This window comes from Bombina bombina, chromosome 4, assembly GCF_027579735.1.
Source record: "Bombina bombina isolate aBomBom1 chromosome 4, aBomBom1.pri, whole genome shotgun sequence".
Lineage (NCBI taxonomy): Eukaryota > Metazoa > Chordata > Amphibia > Anura > Bombinatoridae > Bombina > Bombina bombina.
The window spans coordinates 106386271-106411151 of NC_069502.1; the positions used below are offsets into that span (position 1 = coordinate 106386271).

A 24881-nucleotide genomic window follows, 5' to 3' on the forward strand; every position below is an offset into this window, starting at 1 on the left:
AGTACTGGCAGAAAGTCTGCCAGTACTAAATAAAAGAGTTGTTTTTTTTTTTTTTAAATAAAAATAATAAAGTATTTTAGCTGTGATGGACCCCTGCCTTAGCCCCAACCTCCCTGATCCCCCCTCCAGCTCTCTAACCCTATCCCCTACCTAATTACCGCCATCTTGGGTACTGGCAGCTGTCTGCCAGTACCCAGTTTGGCCCCAAAAACCCCCCAAAAAGTATTTTTATTTTATTTTTTACTTAAAAAAACTATTTCTGTAGTGTAGCAGCCCCCCACAATACCCCCACCCCCACCCCCTCCCAGATCCTTTTATATTTTTTTTTAAAAAAAAATCCCTTTTTTTTCCCCTTTCTGCCCTCATTCATTGGTGTCAGTGTGGCTAATGGGTGCACGTGCACGTGCGTGCATGTGCACGCGCGCCTCGTGCACACGCACATGCACGCTCACGTGCACACTCACGCATCGTGCACGCGCACGCGCATCGTGCACCCGGCGGACACTGGCACTATCGCTACCGGTGCAGAGAGGGCCACAGAGTGGCTCTCTCTGCATCGGAGGCTTGTAAAGTGGTATTGCAGGATGCCTCCATATCGAGGCATCACTGCAATACCCTCAGAGCTGCTGGAAGCATTTGTGATCGCTTCCAGCACTCTGTTTGACAACTGACGTACCAGGTACGTCCATTGTCATTAACTGCTTGTTAATGCATGACGTACCTGGTACGTCAGTTGTCATTAAGGGGTTAAAGGGACATTAAACCTAGTTTTTTTTTTTTCTTTCATAATCCAGATAGAATACAATTTTAAAGAAGTTTCCAATTTACTTTTATTATCACATTTGCTTTGTTTTCAGGTTATTCTTTGTTGAAAGGATACCTAGATAGGCAGCATGCACATGTCTGAAGCACCATAGAACAGGAAATAGTGCTGCCATCTAGTGCTCTTGCTAAGGTAAAACATTGTTGCAAAACTGCTGCCATATAGCACTGCAGACACATGCACACTCATGAATTTACCTCAAGGCTGGATCGGCCTACCAGGATACCAGGAGATTTCCCGGTGGGCTGCAGCAGCTGGGGCTGGAAAGCTAGAATTTAAAGAGGTGATTAACTGATGCAATCGGGTTGTAGGGTGTCTATATAACAACAATCTGGATATTTTTTTTTAATACAAACTAATATAATTTAATTCTGAAAAAAATATTGGGGGAAGGGTTATGCCAGTAATCCCCTGGGTGTCTGGTCTCCAAATGTTCCTGGGTTGCTTTTTATTTCCAGTCCGGCCCTGATTTACCTTCCTACTTTACAACAAAGAAAACGAAGAATAGGTGATAATAGCAGTACATTTGAAAGTTGTTTGTATATGTTCTAGCTGAATCCTGAAAGAAAATGTTTGGGTTTTATGTCCCTTTTAATGCGGTTGAAACATTGTTATTTTGCCTCATACTTTTAAAGGATAGGGCAGGGAACCCTATTACACGTAGTTAGTTAAGTGTTGCCCTTTTTAAGACCTAAACTAAATAATTATTATTAATAGTATAGCACGGAACCGCATGAGAAACTCCACTACTATGCAAGATCAGCTTAACGCACTTATCACTCTATGGCCTGGATTACAAGTTTGCGCAGTATGTTTTTTCTGCGCGCGATATGGTCTTTGCGTGCGGAATGGTCATTGATTTTATATTACAAGTCGCACGTTCTGTTTTTGATGCGCAATATGGCCTTTACCACAAAGCTCCATTCATCATTCAAAGACCTGTAGTTATGTGTTTTGCAAAACAAAAAAGTTTCACCAAACAAATCAAAAATACCTTACAAAGTACACTTACAGACATAAACTACATAGACCAGGGGTGTCCAAACTTTGCTCTCCAGAGGTTTTGGAACTACATTTCCGATGATGCTCAGCCAGCATTTTATCTAGCTGAGCATCATGGGAAATGTAGTTCCAAAACCTCTGGAGAGCAAAGTTTGGACACCCCTGACATAGACCATCTTCTTCAATCTTCATCCAGGCTGCAGCACATCTTCTATCTTCATCCTGGTGGCATCAGCAAAGTCATCAGCGATGTTGGTACTCCTCTTCAAAGCATCAACATGGAGCTCCTCTTCATGAGATCTCCAGCCTCACACTGAAGATTGAATGCAAGGTACCCCTTTTACATAGGGGTACCCTTGAATTCCTATTGGCTGACCAAATTCAAATCAGCCAATAGTATGAAAGCTGCTTTAATAATATTGGCTGATTTGAATTTGAAGAATCAAATCAGTCAATAGGAATGCAAGGGTACCTCTATATAAAAGTAGTACCTTGCATTCAATCTTCAGTGTGCGGCCGGAGATCGCATGATGAGGAGCTACGTTTCGATGCTCTGAAGAGGAGTACCAATGTCACCTTGACCTAGCAGAAGACGCCGCCGTCACCACTGGGATGAAGATAGAAGATGGGCCGAGGCCCGGATGAAGATTAAAGAAGATGGTGCCGGGATGGTTGAAGATGGATCGCCACTCGGATGGAGATGAATCGCCGCCCTTCATCATTGGTGAGTACCAATTTGGGGCTTAGTGTTAGGGTTTTTTTTATTTTTGGGGTGTGTTTTTTTTAAGACTAGGACATTTTTATTATTTTATTGAGCAGAAAAAAAAGCTGAATGCCCTATTAAGGGCAATGCACATCCAAATGCCCTTTTCAAGGCAATGGGTATACTAGGGTTTTTCTAGTTAGGTTTTTTTACTTTGGGGGGTTGGGGGATTGAGGAGTTGTAATGTTAGGGGTTAATTGTTTTTTTTATGTAGAAGTGCTGTTAGCTTTGGGGCAATGCCCTGCAAAAGGCCCGTTTAAGGGCTATTGGTAGTTTATTTGTAGATTAGGATTTTTTATTTTGGGGTGAGTCTTTTGGGGGAATATTAGAATAGGAATAATTGTTTTTATTTTGGATAATTTGGTTTGTTATTTTTTGTAATGGTAGTTTTTTTTTTTTAGTAATGTTAGGATTTTTTAATTCTTGTAATGTTAGAATTTTTTTCTTTAATGTTAATGTTTTTTGTAATGTAGGTTTTTTATTTTTTGTATTTATTTTTTTAAAGTAATGTTAGTTTTTTTTTAAGTGTAAAGTTAGGTTTTAATTTTGTTTTACAGGTTTTTATTTTTTTAAGGTAGTTAGTATATTTTTAATTTAATTGTGTATTTTAATTGGGGTTACGTTAGGGGGTGTTAGTTTAGGGGGTTTAGTTTTTAGTTTAATACTTTGTGTTATGGGGTGGCGGTTTAGGGGTTAATACTTTAATTTAGTGGTTGCAATGTGGGGGGATGGTAATTTAGGGGTTAATAGTGTATTAATGATTAATTTTGTAATTACAGAAAATGTACAAAATGAAATTGAAAAAGTGATTGGATCTGCCCAGCCTCAAATGGAACACCGCAAGAAAATGCCGTATACTGATGCTGTAATTCACGAAATTCAAAGATTTGGTAACATTCTACCAACCAGTGTTCCATATGAGGTTACTCAGGATGTCACTTTCAAAGGATATTTTCTTCCAAAGGTTTGTAGCAATGTTATTCCTTCTTTATGTTTTACAAAGTTTTTTTTGTTAAAGGGATATGAAACAGTGTTCCTTTAGTACAAAAACATATATGTTAAAATAAACACAAAAAGAAACAAATTGTGTTAAAAAAAGCAAACGCCTTACTGCATTTAGAAATTCTCAGTGTAGCCACTCCCTGCAGCTAGATAAGAGAGCAGATCATGCTGAAAGTTGCATTCTGTCTCTTCTGATCATGTACAAAACAGACTTCCTGATTCTCCAAGATGCACTAAACAGACAACGAGTTCATGTTACTCTAGTAGATTGATGATATCAAGTTAGATATGACTTTCTGTAGAGATCACAGCCCTCTTGTAGGACTGTGAAATAAAGTAATGTACACTGCACAAATTAAGTAAAACAAAAATCCTTTTAAAATGATGAACAAAAGATATTGCAATGAAGTATGCTAAGTATAAGCTACTACTTAGTTCATAAGCTACTACTTAGTTCTTTCTTTAATACATCAGGGTTGCATATCCCTTTAATATATGCAATGTTTTATTCCTACTAAGTTCATGGACAAAGACATTTATTGCAAGCAAAATACACATTACTATGGGTGCATGTTAAATAACCAGCCATTACAAGTGGCTAGTTAATGCTACAGCTAACTCAATTTTACACTTTTACATGCTAGAGATCAGACCTCTGGTTAACGAAAAAAGTTTCCCCAATTGCTCACAAAATAAAGAGGACAGTACAGTATCACCAAATATAAATATGCCTATTTTTATTTCTTAAAAATTAAAAGCAATTCTAAGAGGTTAAAGTGAGGGGATGTTGGGTGTTAGAAAAAAAAAACTGCACCTAAAGTGCCTTTACATGGAGGTCAATGGGCGACTCTATAAATATATATGTATATGCAAATATACATATAAATGTAGTGATGTCGCGAACATGAAAATTTGGGTTCGCGAACGGCGAACGCGAACTTCCGCAAATGTTCGTGAACCGGGCGAACCGCCATAGACTTCAATAGGCAGGTGAATTTTAAAACCCACTGGGACTCTTTCTGGCCACAATAGTGATGGAAAAGTTGTTTCAAGGGGACTAACACCTGGACTGTGGCATGCCGGAGGGGGATCCATGGCAAAACTCCCATGGAAAATTACATAGTTGATGCAGAGTCTGGTTTTAATCCATAAAGGTCATAAATCACCTAACATTCCTAAATTGTTTGGAATAACGTGCTTTAAAACATCAGGTATGATGTTGTATCGATCAGGTAGTGTAAGGGTTACGCCCGCTTCACAGTGCGCAGTGTAGGTGATATACCTGCCCTGACCATGCTTTGCAGACCAGGTATCAGTGGTCAGATGGACCCTTGCCCCAACACTGTGTGCCAGACATGCCATTATAGCAGACTTATATGGCTTTGGCGTTGCTTTTTGGTAATTAGAAGGCTGCTAAATGTCACTGCGCACCACACGTGTTTTATGCCCAGCAGTGAAGGGGTTAATTAGGGAGCATGTAGGGAGCTTGTAGAGTTAATTTTAGCTTAAGTGTAGTGTAGTAGACAACCCAAAGTATTGATCTATGCCCATTTTGGTATATTTAATGCCACCATTTCACCGCCAAATGCGATCAAATAAAAAAAAAATTGTTCACTTTTTCACAAACTTTAGGTTTCTCGCAGAAATTATTTACAAACAACTTATGCAATTATGGCATACATGGTTGTAAATGCTTCTCTGGGATCCCCTTTGTTCAGAAATAGCAGACTTATATGGCTTTGGCTTTGCTTTTTGGTAATTAGAAGGCTGCTAAATGCCACTGCGCACCACACGTGTTTTATGTCCAGCAGTGAAGGGGTTAATTAGGGAGCATGCAGGCAGCTTGTAGAGTTAATTTTAGCTTAAGTGCAGTGTAGTAGACAACCCAAAGTATTGATCTAGGCCCATTTTGGTATATTTAATGCCACCATTTCACCGCCAAATGCGATGAAATAAAAAAAAAACGTTCACTTTTTCACAAACTTTAGGTTTCTCACAGAAATTATTTACAAACAACTTATGCAATTATGGCATAAATGGTTGTAAATGCTTCTCTGGGATCCCCTTTGTTCAGAAATAGCAGACTTATATGGCTTTGGCGTTGCTTATTGGTGATTAGAAGGCTGCTAAATGCCACTGCGCACCACACGTGTTTTATGCCCAGCAGTGAAGGGGTTAATAAGGGAGCATGTAGGCAGCTTGTAGAGTTAATTTTAGCTTAAGTGTAGTGTAGTAGACAACCCAAAGTATTGATCTAGGCCCATTTTGGTATATTTAATGCCACCATTTCACCACCAAATGCGATCAAATAAAAAAATATTGTTCACTTTTTCACAAACTTTAGGTTTCTCACAGAAATTATTTACAAACAACGTATGCAATTATTGCATACATGGTTGTAAATGCTTCTCTGGGATCCCCTTTGTTCAGAAATAGCAGACTTATATGGCTTTGGCTTTGCTTTTTGGTAATTAGAAGGCTGCTAAATGCCACTGCGCACCACACGTGTTTTATGCCCAGCAGTGAAGGGGTTAATTAGGGAGCATGTAGGCAGCTTGCAGAGTTAATTTTAACTTAAGTGTAGTGTAGTAGACAACCCAAAGTATTGATCTAGGCCCATTTTGGTATATTTAATGCCACCATTTCACCGCCAAATGCGATCAAATAAAAAAAAATTGTTCACTTTTTCACAAACTTTAGGTTTCTCACAGAAATTATTTACAAACAACTTATGCAATTATGGCATAAATGGTTGTAAATGCACCCATTAAGTGGTCGATATTAAGGAGTTCTCCAGTTATGGCTCCTTGTTTGGATGATGATTCCGCAAGATCATTGGCCTTCCTTTTCAGGACCTAGAACCCTGGAATGACCTTTGGTCTTTTTCCAGTGTATGGTTAAATCATTAGACACCACTAGATTATCAGTCTCGCAGAACAACTTGCCATGCTTGACTGGTTTGTTGTTACATTTTTGCATGTCATTCCTTTTCCAAGTTGGCAGGTATTCAACAAAACTGTCACGCACATAATTTGAGTCAGTAATGATCACAAATTCATGAATACCATGTTCAATAGCCATCTCAATGGTTTTTAGAACAGCAGTTAGTTCTGCAACCTGACTGAATCTTGGTCCAATGTTGAAACCTGCAGAAATATTTGGGAATCTGCTTATCCAAGTTATACCAATGCCAGCGACTAATCTACGCTCATTTTCAATAGTGGCATGGTAAGAACAACCATCAACATATACCCAAGGTAATGTTTGACAATGGTCCTCATTGTATGTTTTATACAGGGAAAGCAATTGTTCCTCCAGGAAATTATCTTCTGATAACTCTTCCCCATGATCCTTAGCAGTACAGTCATGGAGCTCAGCAAGCTCCTTTGCGACTGGATTCTTTTTTTTTTCTGCTTGTAACAAATTTCTAAAGGCCAGTCTTGTAAGGAAAGAGTCCACGCTGTTATGCGGCTATTAGACAAATTCCCATCTCTTATTCTCTCACTTTGCAGATATAGCAAAGACTGGTGGGCCGTTTCTACAATAATTTTATCATCCTGTATATAGCTGCGGAAATTTTGTAGAGCCCATACAGTTACATAAATTTTATTTCTACTGGGGATAGAGTTTTGCTCGCATAAGCAATGACTTTGCTTAAATTATCATGCTTTTGGTACAAAACAGCACTCATGCTTATATCTGTGTAACCTGTCTCTAAGTAGAAAGGTTTACCCCCTTCAGGGTATGCTAAGCAAGGTGCTTGAGTGAGTTTTCTCTTCAGCTCTTTGATGGCTGACTCTTGAGTCTCACTCCAGTGCCATTTCACATCCTTCTTTAGAAGAAGTAGTAGTGGTTTAGCTAATTCTGCATAATTATCAATTAATTTTCGAGAATAGATCGTCATACCCAGGAATGATCTAAATTCCTTTAAGTTAGTTGGGTTTTTAGAATTTACTATAGCTTCCACCTTTTTCTTCTGAGGATTTAGCCCTTCAGAAGTAACTTCATGTCCCAAGAAGTTTACATGAGTGCGGCACCATTGAGCTTTTTGTAGGGATAATTTGACACCTTCCCTTTTAAGTTGGCTAAGGATGTGTTTAAGATCTGTGATGTGTTTTTCAAAATCTGTGCTTTTGATTAAAACATCATCAACATAAGATAAGGTCCCCCTTTTCAGTGCATCGGGCATAGCCTTATGCATGAATACAGCAAATTCATGTCCTGAATTTTTGTATCCAAATGGGAGTCTCTGGAATGCATACTGGACCTTTTGGATTGAGAATGCCAGCTTATACTGGTCCTCCTCATGTACCTTTATGGTCCAATATCCTTGTGCACAATCAATGGCAGTGAATATTTTAGATCCCTGCATCTGTGCTAGGCACTGGTCAATATATGGCACAGGCCAGCCAGACATGTACACTCGTTTGTTTAGCTGTCTTAAGTCAGAACACAAACACCATTGTCCATTGGGCTTAAGAACACCTAGAATAGGATTGTTATAAGAGCTGTGCACCTGTTGGATAATACCTCTTTCTTCCAATTTCCTTATGATTTCTGCAAGAGAATCATATGAGGCTAAAGGAAGTCTGTATTGTTTAACAAAGACAGGTGGTGCATTGGGATCTGTTTGGATTCTTGCAATGTGCAAGTCTGTAGTCCCACAGTAATAAGTATCCCTAGCAAAAATATCTTTGTACTCCATCAGGAGTTCTCGCAGCTGTCGGCGTTCATCATCACTGGAAAAGCCATTAGCTAAGGAAATTTGCTCTTCGACTATTTGCTGAAATCCTGGAAAGATTTCAGGCTGCCCTATTTCATAGGCTTCTTCCAACCTAGAGGTGAGGTCCCCTTGATTATAATTTACATTGCCCCCATGATTCTGGGTATTGGGGTATTCTTGCTGTTTGATCGGCTGATCAAACACCAGGGAGGCTTCTTCAATTTTACAGATGCCTTCCTCTGAGCTGAAGTGATAAATAGACTGAATTGTAAATAGTCTCTCTGTTGTAGATGCAAAGGTTTGTTCTATTAATTGTTCTTCAGTTAAGTATCCATCAGGTATTAGCCCAATTATATTATTCTGGAATCCAAAAGTGTAATAACTTGATTCCAGCGCATATCCTATGGTAGTTCCCTTGGATAAGGTTATATCCTGTGGGGTCATATTAAGCACAATAACAGGTATTGGAAGAGTTCCAATATTTACCAAAGGAGTATGGGTCATTGTGATACCCAGATTTTGTATTCTATGGGCAAATTAGTGTTTCAGAAGTTTTTAATTTCTGACCTCTCTTTACCTGTAAGGATAAGAGGAATTTATCAGCCCCAGCAGGAAATATAACATTGTTAGACACCTGCATATGGCAATTGCTGGTCTGATTTCAGGGCTGCATTTTCATCCTGAAATACTTCAGGGTCCCCCCTTAACCTGCTCTGGAGGCAAGTGTTAATCAAATCTATTTGTATGGCATATCTATGTAAGAGATTATTGCCAATGTATATTTGATTATGGGGAGTAATTAAAACTAAAAACAGGTGCTTCACTGATTTATTACCTATAGATATAGATAATAAGCACTTTGCTGTGATGTTATAGCTTCCAGATCTGTCAGGCCGTGGACACAGTGGTCTTAGGGAGAAAGATATTTAATCACTTTAGGTTCAGATATCTGCGCTAATAAGCCTTCGCTTATATGGCTAGCATCCTGTTTTAAGTTTAATTTAGCATATTTGGTTTTACCAAGGTCATGCACTTGCATAGGGATAAATATATCCTCTTTAACTCTATCGATTCCAGTGAGGTATTGAGCATGGCCTCCTCCTTTAGGGATTTTAGCATCCCCCTTGTGGAGAGATATGGTTAATACATTGCCGTCTAAGGAAATATTTGCTATTTTTCCTGGCAAAATTTTAAAAGTATTACCATCAGAGACACTTAAAGGAGTCTGTTCATCTATTTGTAAGATATTTGTAAGTGATTTCAGGTACAGAGTTATTCCTGAAATGAATCTCCACAGCATCTGGCTTCTCTTCCACCACGTGACAGTTATGTCGGGTGCGAGATATACCGGATTGCTCATAATTAATTGGCCTTTTTACTTGTGACCAAATTACATTATTTATGCAATCAATTATAGTGCTTAATCGCTTCAGGAGATCACTACCAATAATTAAACGATCAGTTGGCAGATCCACTATAATGACGGGGTGTCTTATGACCCTGTTCCCCAGCCTCAATTTTAACCATGCAGTACTGTAGACTTTTAGAGAGTCACCCCCAACTCCTATTAGAGAACCATCAAATTCTTTTATTTTAGGTGTGTGGGGTGTTAGCTCATGTAGCTGTGTGTAGTACCTGCGGGATAAAATCGTTGCCTGAGATCCAGTATCAATTAATCCCATGATAGGGTTGGAGACTGAATCCTGGAGCTCAGCTAATACATAATATCTCCCTGCAGTTTATACCTTTTCACACATAAAATTGGCATGATTACATTGAATTGTGGGCTTCACCACATGTTACCTAAATCTGCCACTTTACCTGATGCAGAAGAAACTTCATTCTTACTGGTCCCCTCTATAATAGGGTAGACTGGGTTCTTGTGTACTGCATCTGTGGAAATAAGGTTAAGAGAACGCTGCAAAAGAAGAAATTTGTTGCTCGTCATCACAGCTAAATCGTAGGGAGAGAATATGATTAGTACCATTATTGACATTTATCATTTCATTTGGTATATCTCTCCCCTCTCTTTCAGGTGATATTGCAGTATTTATGACTGTGCCTGTGGCCCACTGCTGGCCACTGGCTGTACCCCTAAAAAAGGATTGTTAGGTTGCTGAGCCGTAAAAGCTTGACTCATATTAGTAAATAGTGTACATAATTGACTAACTTGTGTGCTGAGTTGGCCCACTTGAATGGATAAGCTATCTTTACCCATGGACCGATTTTTTAAAGTCCTAGGGTATTGATTCCTGGATCCTTGGGATCCCTCAGAATCATAGCTATTTCTCCTATTTTGACGCGGTTGTCTTTGGGGTTCAACTTGTTCAGCGTTAGTATTTTGGGGAGCACTATTTACTTTTGGTGTCTGGTTACCCTGAGAGTATTTTTGCCTCTTTTGGTGTCTATTTTTACGGGGATACTAATTATTTTGTGGGCGTTCATCTCTTTGGGAATAATTATTTACCTGGGTATGCCCCCCATTTTGGGTATAGTCTCTCTGCGCCTCAGGCCGTGTTGGGAAAGGGGCAGAGTTAAAACTTTGTGGGGATGGCCTGTTTTCTCGGGCCACCTCTATATAGGTTTTCTTTTTTAACTCCAGATTGAGGGGGCTAGGTGACACCCTAGTTTCTGCCACAATTTTGGGACTGGGTTTTGATTCCCTTTTAACCCCCTGTTCACCAGACTGCTGAATAGAGTATAACTTTGTACTCTCTTTGATCAGCCAGTCCAATGGGCAGTGCTCATCAAAATCTCTAGCTAAATTAAGTTTGATGGGCGCGGGCAATGCTTCGAAAAATGTACACACTTTTCAGTACAGAAAGGAATTCTATAGGGCTTTGATTTGCACTAAATTTTAAACTGTATAGAGCTATTTTTCACTGCAGTTTAGTGCAATATTGCCCGAATTCTTTTCTGCACTGTCATTTTGTCTCATTCCAGGAATGAATATTCATATTCATATTTAGTGAAGAAAAGCATTTGTGATATTTACCTTCAAATACCAAGGGCAGAAAGTCAATTTTTGACTGCTCACTTGTAACATTCATAATGGATAAAGCATATATACCATATTAGACGTATCTCGGCCTTTCCTAGGTGCCTTATTTTTTGGGGCTGGATCATCTCTTATCTTCCCTATATTCACTATGGGGAGACCCCCTAGGTACATTAGTACTACGTAGGCTATTTGGGTAGCTAGCTCCGCCCTCTGACTCACTACTAGAGCTTCCCTTCCCCTCTGAAGTGTAGCAGTTTTCTGAATTGATAACATGAGGTGACTGTCTATTTAGGAGGTTTACTTCTGACCCAATAGGGGTCACTTGTTTAAATTCTTCCCTAAATTTCTGCAGTTCAATTCTGATGTATTTTTTAAGAGATTCAGAATTATTTGCATTATCCTCCTTGCTAATAGAGGGGTTTTCATTATGACAATGCGGTCTTTTTAAACCACTTAATTCTCTCTAGCTTTGTGCTAGTTGTTTATTTAACTCTTGTATTTTGGCTAGTAAACTAAGATTATGCTTATCTAAGGTGGCCATGTCTTGTGCAAACTAATCAATTTTATTTATTTTATTTATTATATTTAAATTCTCTTCGCATCTGCGTGAGGAGCGAATACTATCTTCTAGCCCCTGTATTTACAATTCCTTCTCTGAGGTATAGCGACATTTCGTCAATAATGCATATTACAAGGGATCAAGATTTTAGTATTAGTTTGTCACGTTTTTTGAGATTTTTCATTGATTAATTTTTAATAATTCTTGGAATAATTCACTTTTTTCATTCCACCTTCCATTATCAATAGCAATATTTTTAGCCTTAATTTCAACCATATCCATATAATCATTTAAATCACACGCAATATTACACCTCTTTTTAATGTGGCCAATAATGTCCATCTTAAGAACATCGCCCTGAGTAAGGGGTCATTTCGGGGAACAAATTTCAACACTATGTACAGATTCAAATGATTCTCTTCTGGTTACAGACATTATTATATTGGCTTAGAATTTAGTTAAATTAAAACGCTAATACAATTTTGGCCAATAAGAAGAAAGAAAAAATATATTTTCAAAATATTAATATTAATTTTTAAATCTGAAAATCAATTGATCAAAAAAAAATTTTTTTAATAATATTAAGAGATATTAATATAAATTTTGAAATATGTGATCACAAAAAAAAAGTTAATAATTTTTTTAGATTAATTTTTTTAAAAAAAATTTTCTTTTTAAAAATTTCTTTTTACTACAAATATATCATATCAATGTGATAAATATTAATAATATCTAAAGCAGTGCCTCCAAATAATATGTCAGTATATGGCCGGGTTATAATACAATATATTTGATAATTATTCTTTAAAATAAACCCCCAATAAAATGCATATACAAAACAATAAAATTAATGTAAGTTCCTAAATTCTTTATATTAGTTAAATTTTATAGACACATTGAATTATATTTATAGAGAACCAGATATGAATCAAAACTGTACAAGTTTAAAGTATTATAATATGCTATGCAAAGATCATAAAATTACCTTATTCACATTAATTTCCCAAATCAGAGTTGCATTTAATTATCACAATGAAATACCAGAATCTTCTGTTATTAAACAATGCCTCTAGTTCTATGCTCAATATGGATTACCCACTTACAATGCTTATTTAATAACTACCAGGGATATAATCCCAATAACTATTTTATGTACAGTTCTGAAAGAGTTCACTATAATAACTGACTTATAAATTTGGAGTATAAAACCCTGTCTAGTAAATAAATGATTTAGCAATAATGACTATGAATGCAAGTTAAAATACAGAATGCCCTTTTCAAATCTACTGACTGCAATTTGATTGTAGCAATGATAAATGTATTTGCTTTAAAATATCAACTTATAGAATTCATACATTACCAACAAGAGCCAATTTAGGATTTCAATCTTTTCCAATTATTTTCAGATCACCTCATATGAAGAAAAGTTATGGCATAGATCAAGAAGTTAATCTTAGCTTTTTGCTTGAGTTTATTGTGTCCCAAGTATGGCAGCAGTTTATCAATCTGACCAGTTACAGCAGACAAAAGACTCAAGAACTCCTCTCTTGCATTCATGTTTCCTTATATATAATCATTGGTGATCTGTTTTTGGTTACGCCCTACGGAGCTTGTCCCTCTCATTGGTTATCTGGGAGATGCCTCCTTGATTGGCTCTGTATGGATTCAAATAGTTAATTTATTTGGCTGTTATACCAGTTCCAATCCCCTAGGGGGCATCAGACAACCAGCAAATACAGTCTCACCATCAATCACTGCTAATCCAAATATCTCCTTATATAATGATTATTTAACATACTATAACTTATTTCATTAATCACTTCCAATTTTAATTATAGTTGGGGTAATATAATGTCATTTTTCTGATTACTCCAATACCAAATACAGTATGTTTCCAGTGATCATATTAATAAACAATTACACTATCAATCATTTGCCCTCCCCAGAATCACAGCATTCAACATCCTGGCATTGCATTGCATCTCAATAGGAATGCAATGTATTTCATATTTCTAATGAATTTTTATTGTATGGTCATACCAGATACAGATCTGAAATGAAAATAATAGTGTTATTAATTTTGAGATATTTTGCATTCTCTTTGAAATAACTTAAATGTTATCTTAATCAGGATAAGCGTATCTTATGTCTGATCTAAGATCTGGAATACACAGAATATAGATGACCATTTTTTTAATGTAATTGGCCTTTCTTTGAAATGACTAATGGCCAAATGTTTTAGAGCAAGAGGAAAGGGTCAGTAACAATCTGATATAAATTTTAGCTTCACACCTTAGCAGGAAATCTTTGAAAGCAATCCTTTGTTCTCAGATGTGGAATACACAGTGTGTACCCAGTGATAATATGAGCATGCTTTTTGAGAGATTTCATATTTATTTTATCATATATATATATATGTGTGTGTGTATATAAATATATATATATATATATATATATATATATATATATATATATATATATATGTATAATGGTAACATTATATATGAGGTATTTCTGGGAAAAAGCGAGCGGGGAATCTTGCCTAGATGTGCTAATTTCCTATGCAAATATTTACATTGATTTAATTTTGAGACATGGAGGATTTTAATTTCAGTTTTTTATCTCCTCCCTTAATTTTAATGAATTTTGGTTTAACCTTGAAAATAGCTTTACCAATGCAGCAACCAGAAATCTATCTCCTACTGATGAGTTCCAAAAAGAATGAAAAAGGCTGTATAGTGAGTGATTTCTGGTTTGCTGTAATAATCCTGTAAAAAGGATAGCTGTGTTAAAACAGTATTTTGAAGCAAAAAAACTGAGAATTTGCATATCTTACCTAGAATTCCCTTGTGCAATGGTAACATTGTATATGAGGTATTTCTGGGAAAAAGCGAGCGGGGAATCTTGCCTATATGTGCTAATTTCCTATGCAAATATTTACATTTATTTATATATATACATATGTATTGTCCACTGACATCTACAGATACCTTGACATTTTTGTTGTGAGAAACAGTTAACCAGAGCTCTGAGGGTGCGATATTCTGACACACGTAAACTTCAATTGCGCTCAAGTGATTGCGTTTAATTTCAATTTGCAATACGAGCGGTAAACACCTGCGATAAACCCCTTGTGCTCACGCTTTTTTTTTTGCCACTCATAATCTGGCCCAAATTCAGGAAGTCTGGAGCTCTAAAATGGTGACTATACAGTGGGGCAAAAAAGTATTTAGTCAGCCACAAATTGTGCAAGTTCTCCCACTTAAGAAGATGAGAGAGGCCTGTAATTTTCATCATAGGTATACCTCAACTATGAGACACAAAATGTGGAAACAAATCCCGACAATCACATTGTCTGATTTTGAAAGAATTTATTTGCAAATTATGGTGGAAAATAAGTATTTGGTCAATATCAAAAGTTTATCTCAATACTTTGTTATATATCCTTTGTTGGCAATGACAGAGGTCAAACGTTTTCTGTAAGTCTTCACAAGGTTGTCACACACTGTTGCTGGTATGTTGGGCCATTCCTGCATGCAGATCTCCTCTAGAGCAGTAATGTTTTGGGGTTGTCGCTGGGCAACACGGACTTTCAACTCCCTCCAAAGGTTTTCTATGGGGTTGAGATCTGGAGACTGGCTAGGCCACTCCAGGACCTTGAAATGCTTCTTACGAAGCCACTCCTTTGTTGCCCAGGCGGTGTGTTTGGGATCATTGTCATGCTGAAAGACCCAGAAACGTTTCATCTTCAATGCCCTCGCTGATGGAAGGAGGTTTGCATTTTAGCCAATTAGTGCTGGTTCCTGCATAACTCCACAGGTGTGAGCACAATGTCATCTATATGCACACATGAACTAGCATGTTATGGCTGTAAAAAGCTCATAAAAAGAGATAAGAGGCGGCCTACCATGTTGGTTATGCAAAGCTGGGGAAAGGGTAGTAAAGGCATTATCTATCTTTTAAAACAAATGAATATCAAGTAGACTGCCCCAATTGGTTGCATGCACGTTCATTTGAGTCTGCAACTGACATTTATGAAGCAGCGTTTTAAATCATTACCACCTGTAATAAATCTTGCTTACAATGTAATATTTCATGAGCATAACATATTAAAACGTGTCCACTAATTAACTATTTTATACGCATGCTACTACCAGTAAGGCCCCAAACAATGCAGTTAAATTGTGCATACAAAATAGTTCATTTGTGCACACAATGTAACATAATTGCTTGGGACACTTTTTTTTTCTAATATGAGCAAGGTGCGTTTGTATTATCCTGGGCAGGGTTCCCCCTCGAGTATAGGGTTAACCACTAGTGTAGTTCTGCAGCGTGATTGTATTTTGACATGTGGGTATTATGCACTGCATGAGAAATGCCCAGGATAATACACACTGCCCCCTGCTCATATAGAATCACTTAATTGGCTGGCCAAGTTAGGGAGGCAACAGTGTGGAATGTAGAGGAGGAGACTGGGAACCTCATTATACAGTTAGGGGGCGATTTATCAAGCTGAAGCTGAAAGGGGCACACATACACACCCCTGTCTGCCGCAGCTCGCCTCTGGCAGGCTTAATACCACTAGCGGAATTTAGCATTGCACACAAGTTCTATTTTGTGCTTGCATGCAATCCCGCCCCCTGCCAACGCACAACCAATCACGCGCTGGCAGGAGCTGTCATTCTCCCCAGTCAGACTAGACCACTGAAATTGAATTTCACCACTTTAGTGGTGGCGAAAGACTAGGGAAACAGTGGTCTGATGAGCGCTGCTTGTTAAATATGGCGTGTAGGTTCTCTGTGAGAGCCTGCAGGCGTAGTAGGTCAAAAGGCTTGCAAAGCTTTTGATAAATCGACCCCTTAGTTACATTATGCACAAAAAATAGTTTATTTGTGTGCACTATGTCACTGCATTGTTTGGGATACGTATTTTGTGCGCACACCTTACCAATTGTCACGGGTGCACAATATAGTTAATAGGGGACATGCTTAATATGGTGTGCTCACAATATATTACAGATAGCTCAGCATGCTAAGGCACTGTGGCTGAGCTCTGTAGCAACCCAAGGGTTGAAGGTTCGATCCCCGGCGAGGTCCCCTCAGCTTTTCATCCTTCCGAGGTTGATAAAATGAGCAGCGCCTTGAGACCCTTACGGGTGATTATCCGCGCTTTACAAGTACCCAATACATACATACATATTACATAATGACCATGGTGTATTACAGCGTAGTAACAATTTTCCTTTTTTTTTTCTTTCAACGTGACTCCAGCAGGACTCCATAATAACTTTATTATTATTTATATATTTCCTGCTTATTAAAATGCAGTGCACTGTTTGTAAATGTTGCTTTAATTCTTTTTTACACATGGCATACTTATATATATCTCTAAAATTAATTTTAATTTACAAGTTATTTCACATTGCTTTGTCATATATGGAATATCCAGGAGGGACTCCTAAAAAAACATCTGCTTAGGGGTCTCACAGGGGTAAATCCCTGATCAGAGGAGAATGGATAGAAAAATATTGTTAAAAATAAAAAAAAAAGTTTGAGATAATGTCAGTAAATAAGGGATGCGCATATAGGGCTAGATTACAGATGGCAGGCAAACTTTTACGTACAAGCGATAGGGGGTATATTGTGGGTCTTTGCATGTGTCAGAAGTAACGTGCGTAATACGAGTTGAAAGTAAATGCTTTCCCTTGAGCGGAATTGAATTTAGAGTACATCGGGCTAGCGTGGCTTCAGAGCTCTGGTTAAATGTTAAGCAAGACAAAAAAGTTGAACAAAACACATCAAAAATATATTTAACAGTAGTTACACTTATAATAACACTGTCTGCTAAAAATTATTTTAAAGAATTGCATAAAAAAGTTATGAGGGCTCAAAGATATGATGTCTTATTGTTAGAAAAAAAAGGCATGCAAAGGGATTTAAAGGGACAGTCTACAATATAATTTTTTATTATTTTAAAATATAGAAAATCCCTTTATTACCCATTCCCCAGTTTTGAACAACCAACAAAGTTATATTAATACACTTTTTACCTCTGTGATTACCTTGTATCTAACCATCTTCTTACAGCCCCCTGATCCCATGACTTTTTATTTATTATCTATTGACTGGCATTTAGTACTGTGTTGTGCTAACTCTTAAATTACTCTCGGCCGTGAACACAATGATATCTATATGGCCCACATGAGCTAGCAGTATCCTGTTGTGAAAAGTAAAAAAAAAAAAGCATGTGATTAAGAGGCTGTCTATAAAGGCTTAGAAACAGGCAGAAATTTAGAGGTTTAATTGTTATAAAGTATATTAATATAACAATGTGGGTTGTGCAAAAGTATATTAATATAACAGTGTGGGTTGTGCAAAGCTGGGGAATGGGTAGTAAAGGTGGTATCTATCTTTTTAAACAATAACAATTAAAATGTATAAGTATTTACAGGTTTGCGCGCAAGCATAGGTGTCAATATTCGAAGTTCGGTTTTTTGCACGTCGGGATAGAGCTCATGAGCAAACTTTTTACTTTCAACTATTAATTTGCATTTTACCCGACGCACTCAAAAAGCTTACTCCTAGTTAAGTTAACTTGCGAGCGGAAATACTAATTTGCACTTTACTCGTCATCTAACGCATAGTTTCGAAAACAGAATGAATGATGCCTTCCCAAAATGCATGATGGAGTTAACTTTTGATACCGTATATGCTTAAATATGCACTTCTATATTTAGTATTACATCTACACATATTAATTATAGTGTGATTTAATTTATGTCATAAACATATTTTCTTCTTAAAGTTGTTTCTCTCAGCCATTAAAATGATTTCTGTGATATCTATCTTATAAATGTCAGACTATGGCCTAGAATACAAATTAAACAGTATTTTGTGTGAGCCTGCTAAAGTACAATGCGCTAGTGTTGAACTGCTACCGCGAGTATATTGTGAGCATCAGTGTGCTAATATAACTGTTCAAAGTAACACTAAAAACAATAAAGAGCACGTGACCAGGTAGAGCTTTGCCTATGGTTTTTTTACGTTTTCCACAATAAACAAATTGTTTAAATGTATAATAAACATTTAAACAGTATAATGTGTATACATTACACCTCATTCACACATTGAAAAAGTGTAGAAAGTTTAATCGAAATCAAGTTCACAGTGCGGGGGGGCAGGCAAATTGATAAAAAAATGTTAATTTTCCAATGGAATTGAAGTAATTATAGAGTTAAACTCTCCCTACATTTTCAGACAATTTGATTAGGCTGTGGTTTCAATCTGCAGATACGGATATTTCCTATAGAAAATATTCCTGGAGGAGCAATTTACCAATTACCATATATTTTCAACTCTTCAGATGGTATAACAAGTCGTAAACACAAGTCATTATAAAACAGGGGAATCTAATTTTACAATACACTGTCCATTTCATTAAATCTAAAAATGGCATTAGTGTGTTTTGTCTATGCACAAAAGCAATGTTCTTTGTAAAATGTCTTAAAGGAGTTTGAAATTAAAGACTGAGAGACGAGTTTTGTGGCTTCTAAAGTCCTGTATGAGTAGCCACAATAACTTTTCCAGAGTTTAATATTTCCAGTTATTGTGATTATCGCTCAAGTGCACGGAATAACCATGGGCTTTTAATATGAGCGTGAGTAGGGATGGGCGAATGTTTTGTAAAATTTGAAAAATGAAACAAATTTTAACACATTCATTCGTTTGTTTCGAATTTCGAATGTTTGTACAATATTCTAACAATCATTTAATGTAATAGTATTTCTAATGCTTTCTTTAAATGTAATATTTGATTAAAATGATTCTAATAATTTGATTCAAATTATGCAATATTCGAATACGAAATTTTTTAATTGATATATTGTTAATATTATTTCTAATGCTCTCTATAAATGCAATATTCAAATTATGCAATATTCAAAATTGAAACATTGGAACTGATATATTTGTATCTATTATGTACTGTATCTACTGTATTTACTAAATTCCCTACCACATGAACTATTGAACGTCTGAATAGTATTTGTTAAATCGAATGTGGAAATTTGAATTAATTATGAAGATTCGAAAACTAAAGTAACATTCGAAAAAGGGAAATATAATTTGATTACTGAAATTTAACGGATTTTCATTCTTATCAACATTTGATTGTCCACATGACTATGCGTTCTACCAAATAAATTACACTTTCATCACATTCACCCATCCCTAAGCATGAGTTTCCACTTTGCACTCACCATTGAAAGTATAGGGAGTGTTCGTTTACATGAGGTCACGTAAGCAAGGTCCCGACATGTAATAAGAATTCTTGTGGTAAAAATATTGCAACTTTGTCATTGCATATGCTTTTCTAGCGGTCGCAATTGCGCTACACTTGTAATCTAGTCTTATATGTTTATATATAAGACCATTACAAATGCAATATAATATCATGTTTTGTTTTATTTGTTTTCAGTAAGGTACTGTATTTCATACTATAAATGTATAGCTGGCTCCATGTGATGTAAAATATATTACACTAGTCCTAAAGCCTGTTCACACGGGCCGTGTTATTGTATCTCTCTCTCTCTCTCTCTCTCTCTTCCTCTCCTCTTCTCTCTCTTCTCCTCTCTCTCTTCTCTTCTCTCTCTCTTCTCTTCTCTCTCTCTCTCTCTCCTCTCTCTCTCTCCTCTCCCAGTCCTCGCGCTGCTGTACCTGCAGGGATGCGCGTCTGATCAGCTGTGCGCCTTCACTTGCCGGTCCTCGCGCTGCTGCTTTCACTTGCAGGGGTGCGCGTGCGATCAGCTGTGCTCTTTCACTTGCCCGGTCCTCGCGCTGCTGTTTTCACTTGCAGGGGTGCGCGTGCGAGGTCGGGTGGGTGCGCGTGCGATCAGCTGTGCGCTTTCTAAGGCCAAGTGTTTGTCTGTACTGCGCATGACGGCTTCAGACAAACACTTGCCTTTTATAATATAGGATTTTTGTAGAGATCTACTTTTGTTTCAATGGGGAAATTATATAATCAAAAGTCCAGATCAAGTTTCTTATCTTTATAAGTTAATCAACTATCTGAAAAATACTGTATTACAGTCGTTACATTAAAAAAACAGTAATTTGTTGTTAATGTTAAGTGCTCATTAATGTCTTTTCCATTTCTAGGGAACCAAGGTTTTTCCTGTGTTGGCATCTGCATTACAAGACACAGCTTATTTTGAAAAACCAGATGAGTTTTATCCTCAACATTTTCTTGACGCTGAAGGAAATTTTGCAAAAAAAGATGCATTCATCCCTTTTTCAGCAGGTTTGTGTCTTTTAAAGGGATATGAAACAGAGAACCATTTCATTAGTGTCTCTGGAATAGCATACATATTAAAAAAAAAACTTTGCAATGTGCGTCTATTATTAGATTTTCTTTGTTCTTGTAGTTTTCTTTATTGAAGGGATACCTAAATAGGTGTCTAGAGCACTACATGGTAGGAAATCTAGTGATCTTGCAAACGGATAACATTGTTGCAAAACTGCCGCCATATTGGGCTCTAGACATGTTCATGCTCCTGAGCTTACTTTTCAACAAAAGATACCAAAAGAACAACGACAATTTGATAATAGAAGTAAATTAGAAAGTTGTCTAAAAATGCAAATAGTGAGTCATTCTTTTTGCTTTCAATTAACAAAATCCCACTACAGTACTATTAAACTCTGCTGCACTTAAAGGGATATTCCAGCCAAAATTGAAAACCACATGGGTGCATTTCGGTATTGAACAGAAGCAATTTTGTAATATACATGTATTAGTAAAAATGCTTCTAATAAAAGCTATAGCTGTTTCAAAAGTGTATTTAAGTATGCACCGTGCACCAGCATTTTAAACACAACACTTGTTCGGAGAGCCTAAGATGCTTGTACCATCTGGTAATGACTCAATTTGTTAATTGCTGACATGATACAAGTCCCACTGATGATCTGAGCAGCTGCATTTTTTAAAATATGGGTGCAGTAAAAATATCTAGCTATGCATCACATGCACGTGCAGAGAAAAATGTTAGCACTAAAACAGATATAACTCTTAATAGAAGCATTTTTGCCAATACATGTATATTGCAAATATGTTTCTATTCAAAGATGCAATAAATCTACGTGCATTTATATTTTGACTGGAATGTCCCTTTAAGCCCTATATTACCAAGACCCCCTGTACTTAAACTCTAAACATGGCCACACCAACCCCCCTAACCCAATAGCTCTCTGGTCCGGTGAGATAATCTTAGAAGTCTCAAGACTTTTCAAAAGTCAAATTTTGTAGTGCTCAAAAAAAATAAAAAATTGCGTGAATTCCCTCCATGCCAGAGCGTTTTTGATCATTGGGCCCTTTGTCTATTCCTTTTAACTTGATCCTACCATTTCCTTCCTCTTCTTTCTCTAGTCTCATCTGCTGCACTCTCCCTCATTCTCTTTGCTCTGCAAGACTCCCCTCATTCCATCCTATTTATCTCCTCCATATGAACTTATTCAATAAAACTAATTACTCAAACTGATATGTTGCTCAAAAAACTCAACATCACAACTCAAAAATGTAAGAATTTATAAAGATTTGTACTTATTCCTTGTCATATTAGAAGTTGCAAGTTCAGCACCATAATAATCATTTGAGTTGCATCTCTCTAGCTACCTCCTCACCACATAGAACAAGTTCTACAGCATCACAAAAACACCTTCAAAATATTACAAAACAAACATGAAAAAACTCTAACAAGCATATATATATATATTTTTATTTTTTTTCCAGGTCGAAGAATTTGCGCTGGTGAAAATTTAGCCAAAATGGAACTCTTCCTCTTCTTCACAAGACTGCTGCAGAAATTTACATTCCAACTTCCTTCAGGTGTTTCAGAGGTTGATTTAACCCATGTACTTGGTCTAACCAGAGCACCAATGCCGTATCTGATGTGCGCTTTGCCTCGCACTTAGAATATGTTAATAAGTTAGAGAGATTAAGGACGTAAGCCTTCAAACATTTAAAAAAAAATATATAAAATTAATTTTACTTGACTTTTTTTACTTTTGCATTGAATGTATTAGCAGCTTTTAAAAATATATTTGTGTGTAAAGTGTTTTTGTTATGAATTGTATTTACATTTGTATTATATTTCTGACATATCCCGATTTAAAAACTGTAAAATGAAAAACAGAAATTAATAATTTAATAAATGAAGTTTGATCTATTGTAGAATCCTGATTGTTAGACATAGAAAATATATAAAAATACATTTAAAAAAATATATTATTGATTTAATATTCAAAACCTCTCCTGCTAAGGTGAGATATTCTAAGAAGTCTAGTCTGTACGGCAAGGCCCTTAAAATTTTTAGAAAAACAAATTGTATCTTCAGACATGATTATGTTGCTTTGTAGTGTCCTTTATGTGAAGGAAAGACTCCTACATTAAAACACAAGGTCTAAAAAAAATCACAAAGATTTTGTTTGATTTCTTTCTTTTTTGAGGTTTTGAATATTAGGCCCTGAGGCTATTACCATTTATCTCACCAACACAAACAAGGGAGAATGTTTGCATGATCATTTATTTTGAACAATGTCCAATACTTTTAAGCACCTAGGTTCTCTCAAGGTTCTCAAGCCATAATCATTAAGGAATCAGCCAGCACTATTGATAGATATATATATATATATACTGTATGTATAGATAGATAGATTGATAGATAGATAGATAGATAGATAGATAGATAGATAGATAGATAGATAGATAGATACAGTGGGGCAAAAAAGTATTTAGTCAGTATTTAGTCAGCCACCAATTGTGCAAGTTCTCCCACTTAAGAAGATGAGAGAGGCCTGTAATTTTCATCATAGGTATACCTCAACTATGAGAGACAAAATGTGGAAAAAAATACAGACAATCACATTGTCTGATTTGGAAAGAATTTATTTGCAAATTATGGTGGAAAATAAGTATTTGGTCACCTACAAACAAGCAAAATTTCTGGCTCTCACAGACCTGTATCTTCTTCTTTAAGAGGCTCCTCTGTCCTTCACTCATTACCTGTATTAATGGCACCTGTTTGAACTTGTTATCAGTATAAAAGACACCTGTCCACAACCTCAAACAGTCACACTCCAAACTCCACTATGGTGAAGACCAAAGAGCTGTCGAAGGACACCAAAATCAAAATTGTAGACCTGCACCAGGCTGGGAAGACTGAATCTGCAATAGGCAAGCAGCTTGGTGTGAAGAAATCAACTGTGGGAGCAATAATTAGAAAATGGAAGACGTACAAGACCACTGCTAATCTCCCTCGATCTGGGGCTCCACGCAAGATCTCACCTTGTGGGGTCAAATGATCACAAGAACGGTGAGCAAACATCCCAGAACCACATGGGGGGACCTAGTGAATGAGCTGGGACCAACGTAACAAAGGCTACCATCAGTAACACACTACGCCGCCAGGGACTCAGATCCTGCAGTGCCAGAAGTGTCCCCCTGCTTAAGCCAGTACATGTCCGGGCCCGTCTGAAGTATGCTAGAGAGCATTTGGATGATCCAGAAGCAGATTAGGAGAATGTCATATGGTCAGATGAAACCAAAGTAGAACTGTTTGGTAGAAACACAACTTGTCGTGTTTGGAGGAGAGAGAACACCATACCTACTGTGAATCATGGGGGTGGCAACATCATGCTTTGGGGCTGTTTCTCTGCAAAGGGAACAGGACAACTGATCCATGTACATGAAAGAATGAATGGGGCCATGTATTGTGAGATTTTGAGTGCAAACCTCCTTCCATCAGCAAGGGTCTTTCAGCATGACAATGATCCCATACACACCGCCTGGGCAACAAAGGAGTGGCTTTGTAAGAAGCATTTCAAGGTCCCCAAAACATCACTGCTCTAGAGGAGATCTGCATGCAGGAATGTCCCAACATACCAGCAACAGTGTGTGACAAACTTGTGAAGACATACAGAAAACGTTTGACCTCTGTCATTGCCAACAAAGGATATA

The 24881-nt window shown here is 37.0% G+C and overlaps 1 pseudogene; it reads left to right on the plus strand.

Moving 5' to 3' along the window:
* The window catches only part of LOC128655960 (cytochrome P450 2K6-like), a 115252-nt pseudogene extending 92225 nt beyond the window's left edge, over positions 1-23027 (plus strand).
* Positions 23028-24881: the final 1854 nt, after the last annotated feature.